Source organism: Mauremys reevesii, linkage group 2 (genome assembly GCF_016161935.1).
Source record: "Mauremys reevesii isolate NIE-2019 linkage group 2, ASM1616193v1, whole genome shotgun sequence".
In the NCBI taxonomy this organism is placed as follows: domain Eukaryota; kingdom Metazoa; phylum Chordata; order Testudines; family Geoemydidae; genus Mauremys; species Mauremys reevesii.
This window is the reverse complement of record NC_052624.1, coordinates 71,215,956-71,232,996: the sequence shown is the minus strand read 5'-3', so window position 1 is coordinate 71,232,996 and position 17,041 is coordinate 71,215,956. Positions and strand designations below refer to the sequence as shown.

General features: G+C 44.0%; 1 protein-coding gene and 1 long non-coding RNA gene across 12 annotated transcripts in view; one reads left to right on the top strand and one right to left on the bottom strand.

Moving 5' to 3' along the window:
• The window catches only part of RARB (retinoic acid receptor beta), a 513,024-nt gene that overhangs the window by 302,765 nt on the left and 193,218 nt on the right, over positions 1 to 17,041 (bottom strand). The gene's annotated exons all lie outside the window — the stretch shown is intronic.
• Positions 4,159 to 15,333, top strand: LOC120397392. Its single transcript, XR_005593774.1, has 3 exons — positions 4,159 to 4,291; positions 14,280 to 14,393; positions 15,212 to 15,333. It is a non-coding gene; the product is annotated as an uncharacterized LOC120397392 (long non-coding RNA).

Sequence of the window (17,041 nt, the reverse complement as noted above, 5' to 3'; positions counted from 1 at the left end):
TCTTTAACATGTTAGGTGATTAACGTAAACTGGTGATTAAGGTAAACCTTTGTGTGTCCTCCTACCCCACAGTTAACACAAGTTAAAAGTACAACTGCCTTGTCTACACTATGATTGTAACATGTTAGCTAACATGGTAAAAACACCTTTTTCCTAGTGTAGACATAGAATCATAGAATATCAGGGTTGGAAGGGACCTCAGGAGGTCATCTAGTCCAACCCCCTGCTCAAAGCAGGACCAATCCCCAACTAAATCATCCCAACCAGGGCATGACATTACAAACCTCTAACGAAGGAGATTCCACCACCTCCCTAGGTAACCCATTCCAGTGTTTCACCACCCTCCTAGTGAAAAAGTTTTTCCTAAAAGCCAACCTAAACGTCCCCCACTGCAACTTGAGACCATTACTCCTTGTTCTGTCATCTGCTATCACTGAGAACAGTCTAGATCCATCCTCTTTGGAACCCCCTTTCAGGTAGCTGAAAGCAGCTATCAAATCCCCCCTCATTCTTCTCTTCTGCATACTAAACAATCCCAGTTCCCTCAGCCTCTCCTCATAAGTCATGTGTTCCAGCCCCTTAACCATTTTTGTTGCCAGACTCTTTCCAATTTTTCCACATTCTTCTTGTAGCATCGGCCCAAAACTGGACACAGTACTCCAGATGAGGCCTTACCAATGTTGAATAGAGGGGAATGATCACGTCCCTTGATCTGCTGGCAATGCCCCTACTTATACAACCCAAAATGCCATTAGCCTTCTTGGCAACAAGGGCACACTGTTGACTCATATCCAGATTCTCATCCACTGTAACCCAGAGGTCCTTTTCTGCAGAACTGCTTCCTAGCCATTTGGTCCCTTGTCTGTAGCAGTGTATGGGATTCTTCTGTCCTAAGTGCAGGACTCTGCACTTGTCCTTGTTGAACCTCATCAGATTTCTTTTAGCCCAATCCTCTAATTTGTCTAGGTCCCTCTGTATCCTATCCCTACCCTCCAGTGTATCTACCACTCCTCCCAGTTTAGTGTCATCGGCAAACTTGCTGAGGGTGCAATCCATGCCATCCTCCAGATCATTAATGAAGACATTGAACAAAACTGGCCCCAGGACCGACCCTTGGAGCACTCCGCTTGACGTGGCTTTTAGGTCCCCTTTACACTGCCAGGGAGACATTAAGAGGCCTTAGTGTAAAAGAGAATCAGTCCCACTGTCTTTATTATGGGGAAATAGGATTGTCTGTGACAGGCACACACATTTATTCTCTTTTATAATAACGAACATGAAAACATTGCAGCATCTGAAAGTCGGAGCTGAGAGTCAAAGACCAAAAGGTCAGAGAGAAGAGTAATGGCAAAATGTGAGAAATGCTATAGCTAGATCCTAAGCTCCAGTCCAGCATTTCCAAGATGTGAGTTAGTAACAATTCTCCAAAAGCATCTCTGGATTTCATAAATACTGGTCCAGGAATTTGCTGTTGGCATATGGTGAGGAAATGAAATGGATTCTCTCTGTATGAGGTTCAAATTTTTCTGGGTATTACGAAGCAAACTCCTATACCATGATTCTAAGACACCCTTAAGAGGTACAGAGGACTGAGTGCTCTCTATGTGGAGCAATTTTGTCCGAGATGCTAAAAAGACCTGGCTTAAAACAGCTTGATGGTCTCATCCACTCCTAAACTTTAGAAAAACAAGTAAATCCAATTTGAGATTTACAGAAAATCCAAGGCACACAGTTCCTCAACATTACACCCCCACTCCACATTCCTCAGTACTATTAGTCACTTCACCTCTTTCAGTCTAACTAAATACATTCCTAAACAAAAGCTCTTTGCTAAAATAGGGTTAAGGTGGAAAGTATGCTTCAATGGAGTCCAGCTAACACCCAAGAATAACATTAAACTTTCTTTTCAAAAACTCTACACTTTTAAAGAACAAACAAACATTATAATGTCTGGCAATGAACAGTTAAGAGACGGCTGCCATATAATCCTTCATCACTCATTCTTATGCCACCCACTCAACCTTAATGTTGCCCCCTATGATTTCCAAAAGCACAAAGTTTTAAATAAACTCATGACTCAAAGATTACTGAAAATGGATCTCTTGAACAGGATATGAGATTTTATAATTTAACAAAAAAGACTGACATTCAAGAAGAAAAATGCACATTTTCAAGTAACCTACAAAATAATAGAGTAGTATTGTAAAAATATTTCAGCCACATTCCCATTTCTACTCCTGAGTGTGGGACCTTTTCCAGGAGAACAAATCCCAATGGACAAAAGTTTACTTGTGAATACAGGATAATAGGAATTGCCTTATTTAGTTAGATCGGTGGTCCATTTAATACAGTATCATCTTTGTGAGAGAGGCCAACCCCAGATACTTCTGAAGAAGGAACAAGAAACCTCAAATTAAGCAATTATGGAATAGGCTGCCTAAAAGGAAAAATTTCCTCCTAATTCCAGTCAAGTAGTGGTTGGCTTATGAGCTTGTGACTGAAAGCACCCCGGAATTCAAACCCTACAAACTATTGTTCTTTGCACAAAACATGCCTTGCAAAGTACTGTTTGAAAAATAACAACTCACTGATCAATAGTATCATGGCAAAATGTATGTAGCAACATTATATGCAGTTATTAAATCCCGACATGTTCAAAACCACACAGCCCTGACTAGGCAAAAGCAGTTAAACAGGTCAATCCTGAACAATGGAATGTGTGGTTACCTCAATTTACATATAAGTAGTAAACAGGGTCCTCGAATCGGTGTGTGGGGGGGAATGACAGGAGACAGGGCAAATCTGCATTTCAGCAAACATAGATGAGAAAAAAGAGTATGGAGCCTCCTACACCACCATGTTGCCTTCTTTATTGTTTGAATAAACTTTGCTTTGAGAGGTAATCTTCAGAAGAATCCACTTCGAAGAGAGACTGGTCTATAAAAGCGAGGGGCAAAAACACACCAAATCATATCTCTTCTACCTAAGAAGACTAAGGAACCAGCCCTTTAACTTTGTGGGAACAGCCTGTCCTGACAATTTGGTCATCCATATTGCTAGGAACATTTGGTAAAGATTTTACCTGGAACAAAGTTTAGCTTGTTGCCTTTTAGTTACTAAAAAGTTTTATCTTTATTTCTCTTGTACCCATTTCTGACTTTAATACCTACCCGATAGGATTTTAAGTAAATTCAGGTATCTTCTTTTGTTAATAAACTTGTTTTATTTTTTAAAATCTAAACGAACCCAATGATGTGTTTAAACTAAACTGATTGGTAAAGTAGCAGACTCTTGAATATTGACCTTTACAGGGGCAACAGACCTTTAATATCTGAATTGTCCAGGAGAGGGCTGGATAGTTCAGAACACCCGTTTTGGGGGAAATTTGGGGGTGGGAGTTTGTTTGGTCACCTTGCAAGTCATAACCAAGGCTGGTGGAAGCCAGGGTGTGACTGGAGTATTGCTGACAGGCCGCTGGGGTCAGAGTTGCTGCATCAGGGCTGCAGCTATACACAGACATTCAGAATGTAACCTTCCTGCTGTTAGGCTGTTTGTGAGAGGCTCGGGTTGGGTGCTACAACAACAAAGCATTATGAGGCACTCAGTATTACGGGGCAGTTGGTGACGCAGACCCTCACTGGTCTGGATTGCACCTCAGAATGTGACAGCCCTGAAGCATGAAAGTTTCTTCTGATATTTTTCTTTCGGTATCCTAGCTAAAGGAATTCTCTATACTCTCATTATCCATATTGATGTCTAATACTTCTTTTGAATCCTACAAGTCTCTTTGCCTCAATGAAACCTAGTAGCAATGAATTTTAGAGGTTACTTATGCATTGTATAAAAAGAATTTCCTTTTATTTGTATTAATCTAGTTGTCCTTTCAGTATTCACTGACTGTTCCTCTGTTCTTGAATTATGAGAGGGTAAATATGGTACCTGTGACAGAGTGTACCAGGCTGCTGGAGGCTTCAGGGTCCTACCACACTCAGTCCCAGACAGCAGCAGTGGAACTAAGTCCTCCAAGTAGCCTAGAGAGACTGCATTGGATGCAGCCAAACAGAGAGGGACTGCAGGGAGCAGCCAATCTGGGCCCAGCAGCACCATATAAAGGGAGTTGAAATGCAGAGCAGAGGGCAGTTGCTGCCTGGAGCCAGAGGAGTGAGGATGGTTCTCCTGGCTGGCTGAAGGACCTCCGGAACCTCAGACAGAGCAGTTGCTGGCAGGAACCAGGGGAGCAAGAAAGAGCTCCTGGCTGGCTGCTGGGACGCAACCAGAGCAAGGCCCTGAGGTAAGGACGAAGAATTCGCTGGGGCCACAGGGAAGTTGCCAGGGATTCATAGCAGTGATGTAGTTTAGTTAGAGGGACTTGGTGGATGGCTTTTATCTATAGGGTCCCTGGGCTGGGACCCGGAGTAGTGGGCAGGCCACTGGGGAAGTGGCCTGGACTTTGATGCACCCCCAGAAGGGAAAATGAACTGTTTCGTGGCACAGCTGGAGAGCTGGGGTCAGAAAGGCCCAGAGTGGGCAAAGATACTGCTCCCAGGGACAGAGCCCTTGGGATACGGCTTGATACCAGGGCTGAGACCATTTAAAGACTGCTGGACTAAATAAGGACCTGAGACCAGGAAGGACTACAGGAAGAGAAAGGCCAACTGAGGAGTACAGGGACAGGACCCTGTTGGACTGTTTACCCCAGAAGGGGTTTGATTTGTATTTCACATATGCACTGTGTGAGACTCGGCCAGAGGGCCGAGTCGCTGAAGACCCACCACAAGCTGAGAGAATGCAGGCACACGCATTTGGACAACAGAGGTGAGTACCACCCTGTTATAGTGCCTGGCTGACCTTCTCTGTGGATCTTTACTGCTCTATTTTTGTAATTAGAGTAGATAACTTTCCTGAATACAGTGACTATTGTTATTTTATAACACATGCGGAGGTGGGGAGAGGGATACAAGAGTGTCTGAACCTGACAGGAGTTTCCAGTTTGCTTAAGCAGATGGGCAGATGCTTGGTTCAGTTGTTATTTTTTCCTAAATTGTTTGCTCATTCTAATTCTGATACAGTTTTCTGAATACTAGTTAACAACCTCCTTAGATTTCAGCTTGAGTACTTTTGATGGCAGGAAAATCAATTTTTGAACAAGTAAATCAAGAGCAGTGAGTCATTTCTCTAATTAGGGCACGGACGTTCTTCTAAAGTTACACTAGATTTATCTATACAGTGACTTTAATACCAAAGCACTAGAAAAATATCAGTAAGGAGATAACAAAATCAGCAGAAATATGATATAAAGAGTACAAGTAGTAGTCTCCAAAGAATACGTCTGTTAGTCTATAAGGTGCCACAGGACTCTTTGCTGCTTTTACAGATCCAGACTAACACGGCTACCCCTCTGATACTTTTTCACTAGGAGGGTGATGAAGCACAGGAATGGGTTACCAAGGGAGGTGGTGGAATCTCCTTCCTTAGAAATTTTTAAGATCAGGCTTGACAAAGCCCTGGCTGGGATGATTTAGTTGGGGATTGGTCCTGCTTTGAATAGGGGGTTGGACTAGATGACCTCCTGAGGTCCCTTCCAACCCTGATATTCTATGATTCTAAATGCAATGTCAGTCTACAGATGAGGAGAGAGGAGGTCGTGAGAAAAAAATGTTTATGCTTGCACATAAACACTTCTGTAAATACCAACGTATTATTAATCTGCCTTGAAGTTTCTTAACCAATCTATAGAATGAAAAGTGCTAATAGAATGAGGAGTACCAGGCAACTATGCAGATTCAAGCTCTTAGACAGCTTTCCCCTGTTTTTCTTTGGGTGGCTTTTGTTACATTTCTACTTTGTTGATATTGGCTGAAAAGTGGGAGCTGGCTCTGTGACTTTGGAGAGGGATATATGTTTGCAATCATTAGTACTTGCTTCACATATTTTTATGTCCATATGTCTTGATTTGCAAATTAGCTCAATCATGAAAACAAGGTGGGGAACAGTGGGACTGTTACACTAATTTCCCTAAACCACACCTCAACACTTATAGTCAATTTTGTGAATCAGATTTTGCAAAAGCAAAACATATATTCCAGCTCAAGCTATATCTACACTTCAAATGCTGGAGAGTCACAGCTGTAGCACTATAATGTAAACTCTTGCCACAGCAACAGAAAGGATTTTGCCATTGCGATAGTTAAATCCGCTCCCTCAAGAAGTGGCAGTTAGGTCAACATAAGAGTTTTTTATTCTTTACCTGGGGCAACTTTAAAAAGTGCAAGAACAGAAGTGAGGTCAAAAGGGTGCCAGAGGGAAACACTGAGCAGAGAACCCCAGAGTAGGCTGTGAGAACTGTGGTCCTACTCACAAAAAACAGCAATGGTCTCCGCTCAATAATTGGGAGGGGCCTTGGGAACATGCGGGTCAACTACACGGCTTGGGACAATTATAAAAGACTGATAATGTGAGTGAGGTTAAAGGTTCAGGAAAAGGGTGCCAGCAAGAAACACTGAGCAGAGAACTCCGAAGAAAACTGTGAGAAGTGTGGGATTGACTCCACAAAACATGAAAAGGCTGGGTACCATCACTGCAAGTTTACCAACTCTGCCATGCCACTGTACCTCAGTGCTCTTCTGGACTAGCCACCTCAGAGATGAATGGTTAGTGTCTATGGCCCATTTTCATTCCTTGCTCTCCTACACTAAGAATGCCAGCAACATGCAAATTATAGTTATAGATTTTGTGATGTGGACAAATAATGATTCTTTAACGAACAGGAACCAAACTCAGATGTTCTAAGCTATAAAGTTTTTCAGAATATATCCTTCACAGCTGATGTTTGCAAAATTAATGTCAGACTGACTCAAGTTAGGAGACTGGCATATCTAGCCACTCACACCCTTGACACACACAGACAGAATAATATAGTGGTACACAATGAGTGTGGCACACCTTCTTATGAACAGCAAGTTGGTGTACTCTTGTATCCAACTGAAACTGTTTAAAAAAGAAAAAAAATATATACCAAATCAAAATTTTTAAATTTGGTGATGAATGGCCCAGTAAAACAAGAGGCAATTGGGAACTTTTGGATTGAGCCTCAACTGCATCTTGAGTCTTTTTGAAACTATTCTCTCTTTAAGCATCACACCTTTAAATGGCTTCCTGGCATGATTTTGGTACTTTTTGTATGTTGATTTATCAGGAAAAATGTTTTTTATACTTTTTTCATATTAGAAATTCAATGTCTAACCTAGGCTGGAAGATTGACGGGCGCACTATAAAATGGTGACATGACAAGCGTGAAAGTTGAGCAACTGAAGGGATTATTGTCATCTTGTTTGGAATTTTTTTTTTGCTTAAATCCTATTTATTTTCAAGGACTATTTAAAATTTTAAATAAAAGGTAGCCATTGTTAAAGATTAACACCCTCGCCCTTTCAATTAATTAATATGTTGGCAGTCACAGTGAACATCCACAAAATCTCCCAGAGGTTTTCAAGCAACACCAGAGAAGAGCAGGATTGAAATTCCTATTTCTAAACTTAAAACCTCTTTCAGGACTTTGTAATACGTCATAAAGTAAAATACAACACAAGCAGTATAATTTTAAAAATCCTTTGCAAATCTTCTATAACAGGATTTGGACCCAAAAACTTATGAACCAAAGTCAGCACCTGTGTCATTATAGGCTACATTTTTTGCTTAATATCAAAGAAAAATTCAAGGGATAAACTATCGAGAAGGTATACCCAAGTCCATCAATACAACAGACACATTGACTCTAACAATTAAAAATTTATTTCAAGTGTGTTGGAAGGGTAACAGGGCTGAACAAGGTATGTGCCTTAGTTCACACTAGCCTTTCTCTGCAGATGATATTTTCTGAAAATCAGACCCAATTTACTACGTTGTCACAGAGTGCACCACTCACTGCTGGTCTGGCACCTCCTTCTGATCACTTTGGTGATTAGCCCTCAAGGCAGACTCCTCCTTCCATGGTTTGCATGCCATGACAATGTGGTGGGGAATGCAGGCACTCAGTCGCCTGAGATACAAGTGGAGGGTGAAAGACTGGGCATGTGATTACCCTGGATAGAAGGTGAGTCTAAGAAACTGTAAAGGACTTTATCAGCCAGTCATCCCAGATACCAGGGAGAGTGAAGAGACTTAAGTAGTAGAAAAGGCAAGGGACAATGGAGCCGCCACATGCAGAAGCCTTTTCAGCAGAAGGCAAGTGTACTTTCCCAAGCTGGAACCCAGAGTTGCCACTCCCATCCCAGGGGGCCGACAACTAATGGGGATTCAGGCACTTATTAGTCAGGTCTTAGAGATCCAACAGAGACAATGGGAAATGCAATTATACCTGCAGGATTATTTGGCAATGTTGGCCAAACTGCAACAGGGTTTGCTTAGGATCCTCCAGGCACAGATTGGCAGAAGCTACGGAGAAGCCAGGGAGCACAGAACTAACTGAATAAGGCTCAGCTGGGCAGGAACAGGCAGTGCCTGTAAAGCCAGGTAGCAGGTAACAGAATGGGGCGGCTGCTGCTGCTGCTGCTGCTGCTGGGAAGGAGCTGTCACTTCCTGGAAAGAGGGAGAAGTATTGGAAGGCTGCAGAGGCATGTATGCTACAGTCACTCCCTGGGAAGGAGGAGGAGAGTTTGGAGCTGTATGCCCAGAGAAAAGAGGGAAACCAGAGTGGTAGAAAACAGACTAGGGAAGGAGCAGAGGGCAGGAGACTAGTGAGGGCAGAGAGAGGAAAACTAGAACTGCTGGGTTCAGGGTCCCTGGACTCAGGGGCGGCTCTAGGCACCAGCGGGCCAAGCGCCCGCTTGGGGCGGCATCCTGGGGAGGGCGTCATTTGGCGGGTCCCGTCTTCCCGCGGCTCCGGTTGAGCTCCCGCAGGCATGACTGCGGCAGGTCCGCTGTCCCGGGCTCGGTGGACCTGCCGCAGGCATGCCGGCGAGCTCCACCGAGCCAAATGACGCCCTCCCCAGGATGCCGGAGCCGCGGGAAGACGGGACCCGCCGCGGGACTGGGGAAGGGCGGCGCAGCGCTCCGCGCTGCTTGGGGCAGCCTACTTTGTAGAGCCGCCCCTGCCTGGACTGGAACCCCGAGTAGAGGGTGGGGCCGGGTTCCCCTACCAGCCACCGAAGGCATGAGATAGAGCGGTGGGGCAGTGAAAGGGAAAACTGCCTGAGACTGCTAATATGGAGAGAGCGACTTTGAAAGACTTTGGTACCCTGGAAGGAAGAATGCCGAGTTGATCTAGCTGGAGGGCTGAGTCACGAAGGAGATGCTGCAGGTCCTGGAGTGAGAGAGGAGCTGCAGACCAGGGACAGAGTCAGAGCGACGGCATGCAAACCATGGAAGGGGGCACCAATCTCGAGAGCTAATCCCCAGAGTGACCAGGAGGAGGTGCCAGCGCAGCGGAGAGTGGTGCAACCCATGACAAACATGCACAGCTTTTTCAAAATATTTCCCCCCTTGACTTTTAACTCTGGATCTTTACATTGATAGCAAACATATTTACAAATGATTATTATATCTCATGCTAAAGTGAACAAGTGTGCACAGAAGCACAAAAGGGAAATAAAGTGTGGATGACTGAAGACAGCATGGTTATATATCATCCACATTTGCTTGTGAAGCTAAGCTACTGTTTAGATAACCATGGCAGCATTAAGTTTTTCCTAACATGGCAGGATTCACCGTGTAGGTTAGAAAAGTTTAGTAATCATACAGAAGAAACATAAAGTAATACATTTCCCCACCCCAGGTGTAGCACCAGAGGACACTGCCACTCTCATACCTCTTTGAGGAACAATTCCTTCACTGCCATCTCCTTGCTGCTGCGGGGGGATGGGAGAAGCAGTAGCCAAGCAGTGCATGCCTACTCCTGTGAGCCTGCGCTCTTGGTTGGAGCCAGAGAGTTGTAAGGGGGCCTCTTAGTTCCTTGCACAGGTGGATAGGCCAAATAACAGTCTAGTCCAAGTTCCTTTTTTCTCAGAAGGTTCTTTTTGGTCTCACATAGCCCGAAGCTTTCATGAGCTGATTCAGCTCCCACTCAAGTCAATAGACTTCCAACAACTTCACTGGCAGGTGGATTAGGCCATTACTAATCCCTTGAAATCCTGCATCATGGAAGACTGGTTGACAATGTCACTCACTAGTGCCAGTACTCACTTCTCCACCCATGATAGGCTCAGCATGCTCTTTCTGCAGTTGTCCTAGCCCCTACCATCCTGGCTTGGGAATCCCCCAAACCAGGAATCAAATCCAAGTTTCTTGCCTACCACTGTAGAAAATTACTACCAGGCTGTTGGGCCACTCAGTTAAAGGAAATGTATAGCAGCTCAATGCCAAGAAACAGCATCCAATCTTCCAAGAAGTATGTGAAAGCACACATACACTTTTCTTCAACAGCTGTGCTATTTTGCAAGAGAGGTTTCTTTCACTGACACCAAGAACCAATCATTGTAGACTCTGTTTAAATCACAGTTATCTCCTCAGAGCTGTCCCATGTGTTTCCTTGGAGGCTAGCTGTAGTTTTGTTGCTTTTTAATTAACTGTACACACGAGAACTAGATTCTACACATATCTAGTTAGCAGCTTTCAATGTCTCCCAGTCATGAACAGTCTCATAGTTATACTTTAAAGGAAGAATAGCTTTCTTCTGTTATAAATAGAGGTCACCACAAATTGCAGAGGACCTAAATATTTTATGATTTTCTTATGGAATAATCAAGGACTCAGTATTTCACTACGACAAACTTAGCTGGAAAAAGTTACACTAAAATTCATGCATTTCATTTTCAACTTATTAGGAACCTATTAACAACAAAACCATTTTAATCCATTCATGATGCAATTAGTATTAAGATTTACAGTATGGGATGTCTGTCAAAGTTGGCAGGCATCAATATTCTTATGTTTTAAAATTTTAACTATGTTTGAAGTGAATTTAGTGCTGAGGAACGGTTCAGGGCTGAGAGGATTGGAAAGGGAAGCAGAACGCATGCAGAACGCATTCACAGAATGCATGCAGCAGAGGCATCACCAACGTGATTTGCTTTCTGGTAGCACCCAAAGTATGCTAGGACTTTCCAAATATACAGCAAGGCAAGTCCCTGCCCCACAGAGTTCACATGAGAAGACAACAAGCACTGTGGGAAATGTGAAGATAGAGGGATCAAACATGCAATCAGACACTTTCTGTAACAGTATCAACAAGATGGCCCTCTTCCATTGGTGTGTAGCAGACAATAGGATCCAGAAGTGAGAAACCCCAGCTGTACCCCATGTGTTTCCAGGCACAGCTCCTTTCCTATCCTGGCAGCAAGGAGGAGGGTGCCAGCACCACTGGGGCATAAATTGTTGATGGCAGCAGCAGATGGAAAGAGAGGAACTCGTATCTGGGAGCTAATTAGGCCCAGCTGATCCTCATGAGAGGCTGGATTACACCCATGGCAGGGAAAGATGGGTGTTTTGCTGATCAAAAGACAGGGCTAGAAGCGGTGGGGAAATAAGAGCTACCTCATTTCCTGTGTACTGTTCTGCTGGTAGTTTATTGCTAACTGTATGACAAGAATGCAGCCAGAGACCTTGTTGCCAGATTTGTACTTTGATTAAATTAGACCTAGGAAATAATAATAAAAAAACCCCGCATCTCAGAGAGGATTCTTCCAGTGAACTCTCTTGCTAGCTGCTCCAGCCCTGGCCCTCCCACAACTAGCTTGTCCCTAATAAGATTTTTACAAAAAGCATTCTGGCTCATAAGTTAGACTTAACAGGGTTATATTATCCTGCCTCTCTTCTTCACCTGCTTTTCTCCTTAAAAATTAATACTTCCTCGTTTCACATTTAATTTTGCCACCTTCTTGTCATCAAGGGATCTCTCATTGCTGTGGGATGTGATATTTCAAAAAGACATTGGCCCTGCCAATTCTTTATTCAACTCCCGTAGAATCATAGAGTGTATCCTATCCAATGTGGGCGATTTGTTAACGTCCAATTTATCCATCGCTCTCTGCATCTCTGCACTTTTATTGTGATGAATGGCTATTGTTTGCCTGCTGTTGTTTTTCTCCTTAGAAAGGAAATTTGTTTTGAACACGCCAACAAACTGTTGCACTTGTTCAATTCCTCTGGAGTTGTAGTGTCCTCTTTTAGCTGAATTCCAGATTTACCACTTACGGCATCTATTTTTTCCATATCTTCCTTCCCTATCCAATAATGTTGCTCCTACTAGTTCTTGCCAACACTTTCCATTCTGGGCTCGCATTTTGCATCCCCAATTATTTTCTTGCATGATTTTACTAAGGGCAAGTCCATACTCACCGCGCGGGTCGACGCGGTGGGTTCGACTTCACGGAGTTCGAACTATCGCGTCTGATCTAGACGCGATAGTTCGAACTCCGGAAGCGCCGCGGTCGACTCCGGTACTCCACCACTGCAAACGGCGGTGGTGGAGTTGACGGGGGAGCCGCGGAGTTCGACCCTGCCGCGTCTGGACGGGTGAGTAGTTCGAATTAGGGTACTTCGAATTCAGCTACGCTATTCCCGTAGCTGAATTTGTGTACCCTAATTCGAACCCCCTTTTTAGTGTGGACCAGGCCTAACTTGCCCACAGTAATTAACTCACTAGAGTGAGAAAAAGTATAATATAATGCTGACTTTTTTTCTGCCATACCTTACTCTTGGAATCACTGTAGATTTGTTGGAGGGGACTGATGCAAAGTATCTGTCCCCCCAGATCAATGCAGGTCCACTCCTTCCAGCCCAGACTCTAAATCTCATGCTGTACCAAATAGGGGTCTTCTGTGAGATCAGAAAGGGGGAAGATGGTGATGCTGGATCTGGCATGACCAGCTACCCTTCTGCACCTGATCTGGGTCCCATTCACTTCCACTCATGACAGTGCTGGGGACAATCAAAACCTTAAGACCCTTAACTCACCTTAAGTAATATTTATTCACCTGAGTAGTTCCACTGTGGATAGGAGGCTGGATTAAGAGAGAGGAGAGCTAAGGAGTGATTCTCTGCTGCCCTGTACCTTGTGTAGTTGCTTACACAAGTCCAAATTGAGTATAAATTATTACCAGGTCAGAATAGTAGCATTTTACTCCTGCTTTGCAGAGGTGTAAATGACTACATAAGGCACAATGCAGTGGAAAATAAGGCTGCCAAATTCTATTCCTGGATCTGCAACTGATTTGCTTGTGACTTAGGCAAGTCACTTAACCTCTCTACGCCTCAGTTTATCTATCTGTAAAATGGAGATAAAGTTTATCCCATTTTGAAGAACATTTTGAGATCTATGAGTGAAAAGCCCTAGATAAGTGCTGCTATTATTTTTTTGAATGTCATTACTTTTCCCAGTGATCTTCTGGAGAGTGGTGGGGAAGATGTATAGTTCATAGTGAACAACTATTTGATTTGAACTGACATTCAGAAAAGGGATATTTATGACCTCCCAAGTTAATTACATAATCCCAGTTCAATTTTGTATACAAAAAAGAAACATTCTGTGAAAAATGATGTAGCATTCTGAGAAGCCTATTTTTATCTACCTGACATGCTTCCTACATCTCATGGTGAATTACAGTAATAGGTAATAATAGGAATCTTGCTTGACCCATTTGTTGATATAATATATTGCTACTCTGTTGTCCAGCATTACTCTGACAGAATGGTCCTGTACAGTGTGAAGGATGTGTTGAGAAGCAAACTGAGCTGCTCTCAGCTCCAAGATGTTGATGTGCATCTCTTGTGCAGACCACTTGCCCTTGGCTGCCCTTGAAAGTGAGTGTCCCACCCCAAAGATAATTTTTTTGTTGTGAGGATCTTTGAGGGTGGGCGATGTGAGAATGGGGTTCCCACACAGAACCACCCTTCAGTGAGTCCTTCCACCACCTGAGAGAGACCAGAACATTCTGAGGTACTGTGATGCATTTGGAGAGACTGTGTCTATTTGGGGTGTAAACAGTCCTCAATCACATCTGAAGGCACTTGAGGTGAAGTCTTGCATGAGTTGTAGGCAGGTCCTTGCAGTTGTTTGCAGGCTGCACTGTACTGTCCAGATTAGACTGTATGCAATGTAACTGTAGCCGTGTCAGTCCCAGGATATTAGAGAGACAAGGTGGAGGTAATACATTTTATTGGCCAAACTTCTGTTGGTGAAAGAGACAAGCTTTCGAGCCACACAGAGAATCTGTCCTTTGCGAGGTAGGTTCTGGCAGTTGGGAGTCCAGAGTGGTTCAATTAAATCTATTCTTTGTACTAAGGTCAATGAAGACTTCTTTAAATTGATGCAAAGGAACTGGAATAAGGCTGGAGCCTTGGAGGTTACAAACTGGATGTCCAGAGCTGATTGACTTTGGAGGAGCCAAATCATCCAGGTATGGGATTACTGCTATGTCCCACTGACATAAATGAGCTACCGCTCCTGAGAGAAGTTTTGTAAAGTCCCTCAGGGCTGTGGAAAGCCCAAAAGGAAGGACTCTGTACTGGTAGTGTTCTGAGGCAATTATGAAACGTAAGAAGTATTTGTGGGATGGGTGGATAGCTGCATGAAAGCAGGTGTCCTGAAGGTTGAGGGCAGCAAACCAGTCTCCAAGAACTAGGGATGGGATTATAGCGACTAATATCACCACCCTGAACTACTGTGAAAGATTACAGGTATTCAGGTTTCCATTTTCTTCCTTGTTGGGTCAATCGCCATCCTCTGCCCCTCTTGAGTACTAGGAAATAGTTGGAATAGAACCTTCCTCCAATGAACTCTGGGGGAACCAGTTCGATCACCACCCAAAGCAGGAGAAACTGGACCTCTTGTTTTTAGAGCTCTTCATGAGAGGGATAACTGAAGAGGGACAAGAAAAGGGAGTAGAGGTGGATGGAATATCCCATGTGGATCACCTCCAAGATCCATTTGTCTGAGGTTCCCAGGCAGGGAACAAGTGGGATAGTTGGTCTGAAAAGGGGTGGTGGATGGAATCATTCAGTGCAGGATCTGGGAAATTAGGTTACTCAAGGCCCTTGACTGAGATGTCAAAACTATTTCTTAGACAGAGGTGCAGATGATGTTGTCGTAGAAGGGGGCAGTCCCCTTTTTTGATGTCTAGATCTCCTCTGAAAGTCAGAATGTGTAGGAAAAATCTGTTGCAGATGTTAGAGCACTGTGATATTTGGGAACTACTAAACCATCTATTTGTTGCAGGACTGTAAAGTCCCAGTACAGAAAGGTCACCCTCAAGTCGTTCAGAATGTGGAGGGAGGAGTCCTGGTCTGTACTGCAGAGTATAGGTCCTTCAAAGGGGAGGTCTTCAACTGTATCCTGCACCTCTCATAGGAAACCAGAAGACTGAAGCCATGATGCTCTCTGCATGATCACAGTCATGGCTAAGCATCTAGAAGTTATGTTGGCGGCATCAAGAGCAGCCTAAATGGAGGTTTTTACTATCAACTTACCCTGCAAAATGAGGGCCTGAAATTGTTCCCTTTGGTGCTATGGCAGATGTTCAGTAAAATGTGTACATGTAATAAGTGTCAAATCATATTTTGCCAACAGGGCTTGGGTAGTTTGCCACGCAAAATAGGAGAGCTGCCAAGAAACAGCTTTTTTCTATCCAGGAGGTCTAAATGTTTGGACTCCTCATCATAAGGAGAGAGTCTAAAGTGGACTTTGTCAGTTTCTTTCACTAGCAACGTTCACCACCAGGGAACTAGGAGTGGAATGGGAAAAGTGCTTCATTCCTTTAGACAGAATATAATCCATTTTATCTGCCTGCTTATAGGTGGGCTGGATAGTGTCAGGTGTTTGCCAGACTATGAAAGCAGATGATAGCAGAGCCTCGTTGATTGGAAGGGCAATTTTCCCAAGGGGCAATATCTAAAATGTCCCCCAAAGAGTGTTGAAACTCCTGGACCTCTTCTAAAGGGATATGAAAGGATTCTGTCAGATATTCCATGAGGTCTTGGAAGGTCTTAAAATCATCAGTAGAAGAAGGTGGTGGGGGCATTGCCACCTCATCAGGGGTGAAGAGGACTTTACTGATGGGGGAGATCTTCCTTCATCCTGTAGATCCTGATGTTCTTGAATGCCTCCCGGTGCCGAAGGAACATAAAGTACCAGAGGGCAATTGTGTGGTTCCAAAGTTTAGTTAGTTGGTGCCTGTGAGTGATGTGGAACTGGTGGGCATTGGGGTCTCTTTCTGGCTGGTACCCTACAAAATTTTTCACCAAGGTGACACCAGGGATTTCAGTAAGTCCACTGAGCAGGTGGGCAAGGGAAGGGTCCCTGCAGATACTCATAACTAAGGCTTTGAATTGGTCACAGATTCCATGATTTTACATGACCACTGCGACTTCAGCCCGTAGTGGCAGGGCTCCAGTTTCCATGATTTATTTATTGCCCACATCCTGTATGTGACTTTTACTAAAAATACCTGAACCAAAATCTTACCCTAAATCCGGGGTGTATGAGTAAGGCTATCTGGTGGGGTCCGGAATATCCTCTTCAGTATGCTGACTCAGTGGGGTGTGATGGTATGGTGCCTAAACAGAGCCATGTACTGAAACCTCAGAGTCCAAAGAGGTATCACCCCATGGGCTTAAAGGAGGAGCAGCACGTATAGGTGCTGGTAGCAAAGGCTGGAGGTCCAAACAGGATTCAATTCAGGAGGTTTATGGTTGCAAATGTCTGAACAGTACCAGAGAAACAACAAGGAGTCCAGTGGCACCTTAAAGATAACAGATTTATTTCAGCATAAGCTTTTCTGGGTAAAAAACCCACTTCTTCAGTTGCCGGTGAGTATTTGCTTCAGGTTAGGGGGCTGTCTGTAAGCAAAGACTGGCCTGCTTCCCAAGGTCTGTGAGAGTGAGGGATCATTTTCCAGGATAGGTTGTAGATTGCTGATGATGTGCTGGAGAGGTTTTAGTTGTGGCCTGTAGGTGATGGCCAGTGGTGTTCTGTCATTTTCCTTGTTGGGCCTGTCCTGTGGTAGGTGACTTCTGGGTACCCACCAGCAACTGCATACCACACCACAGA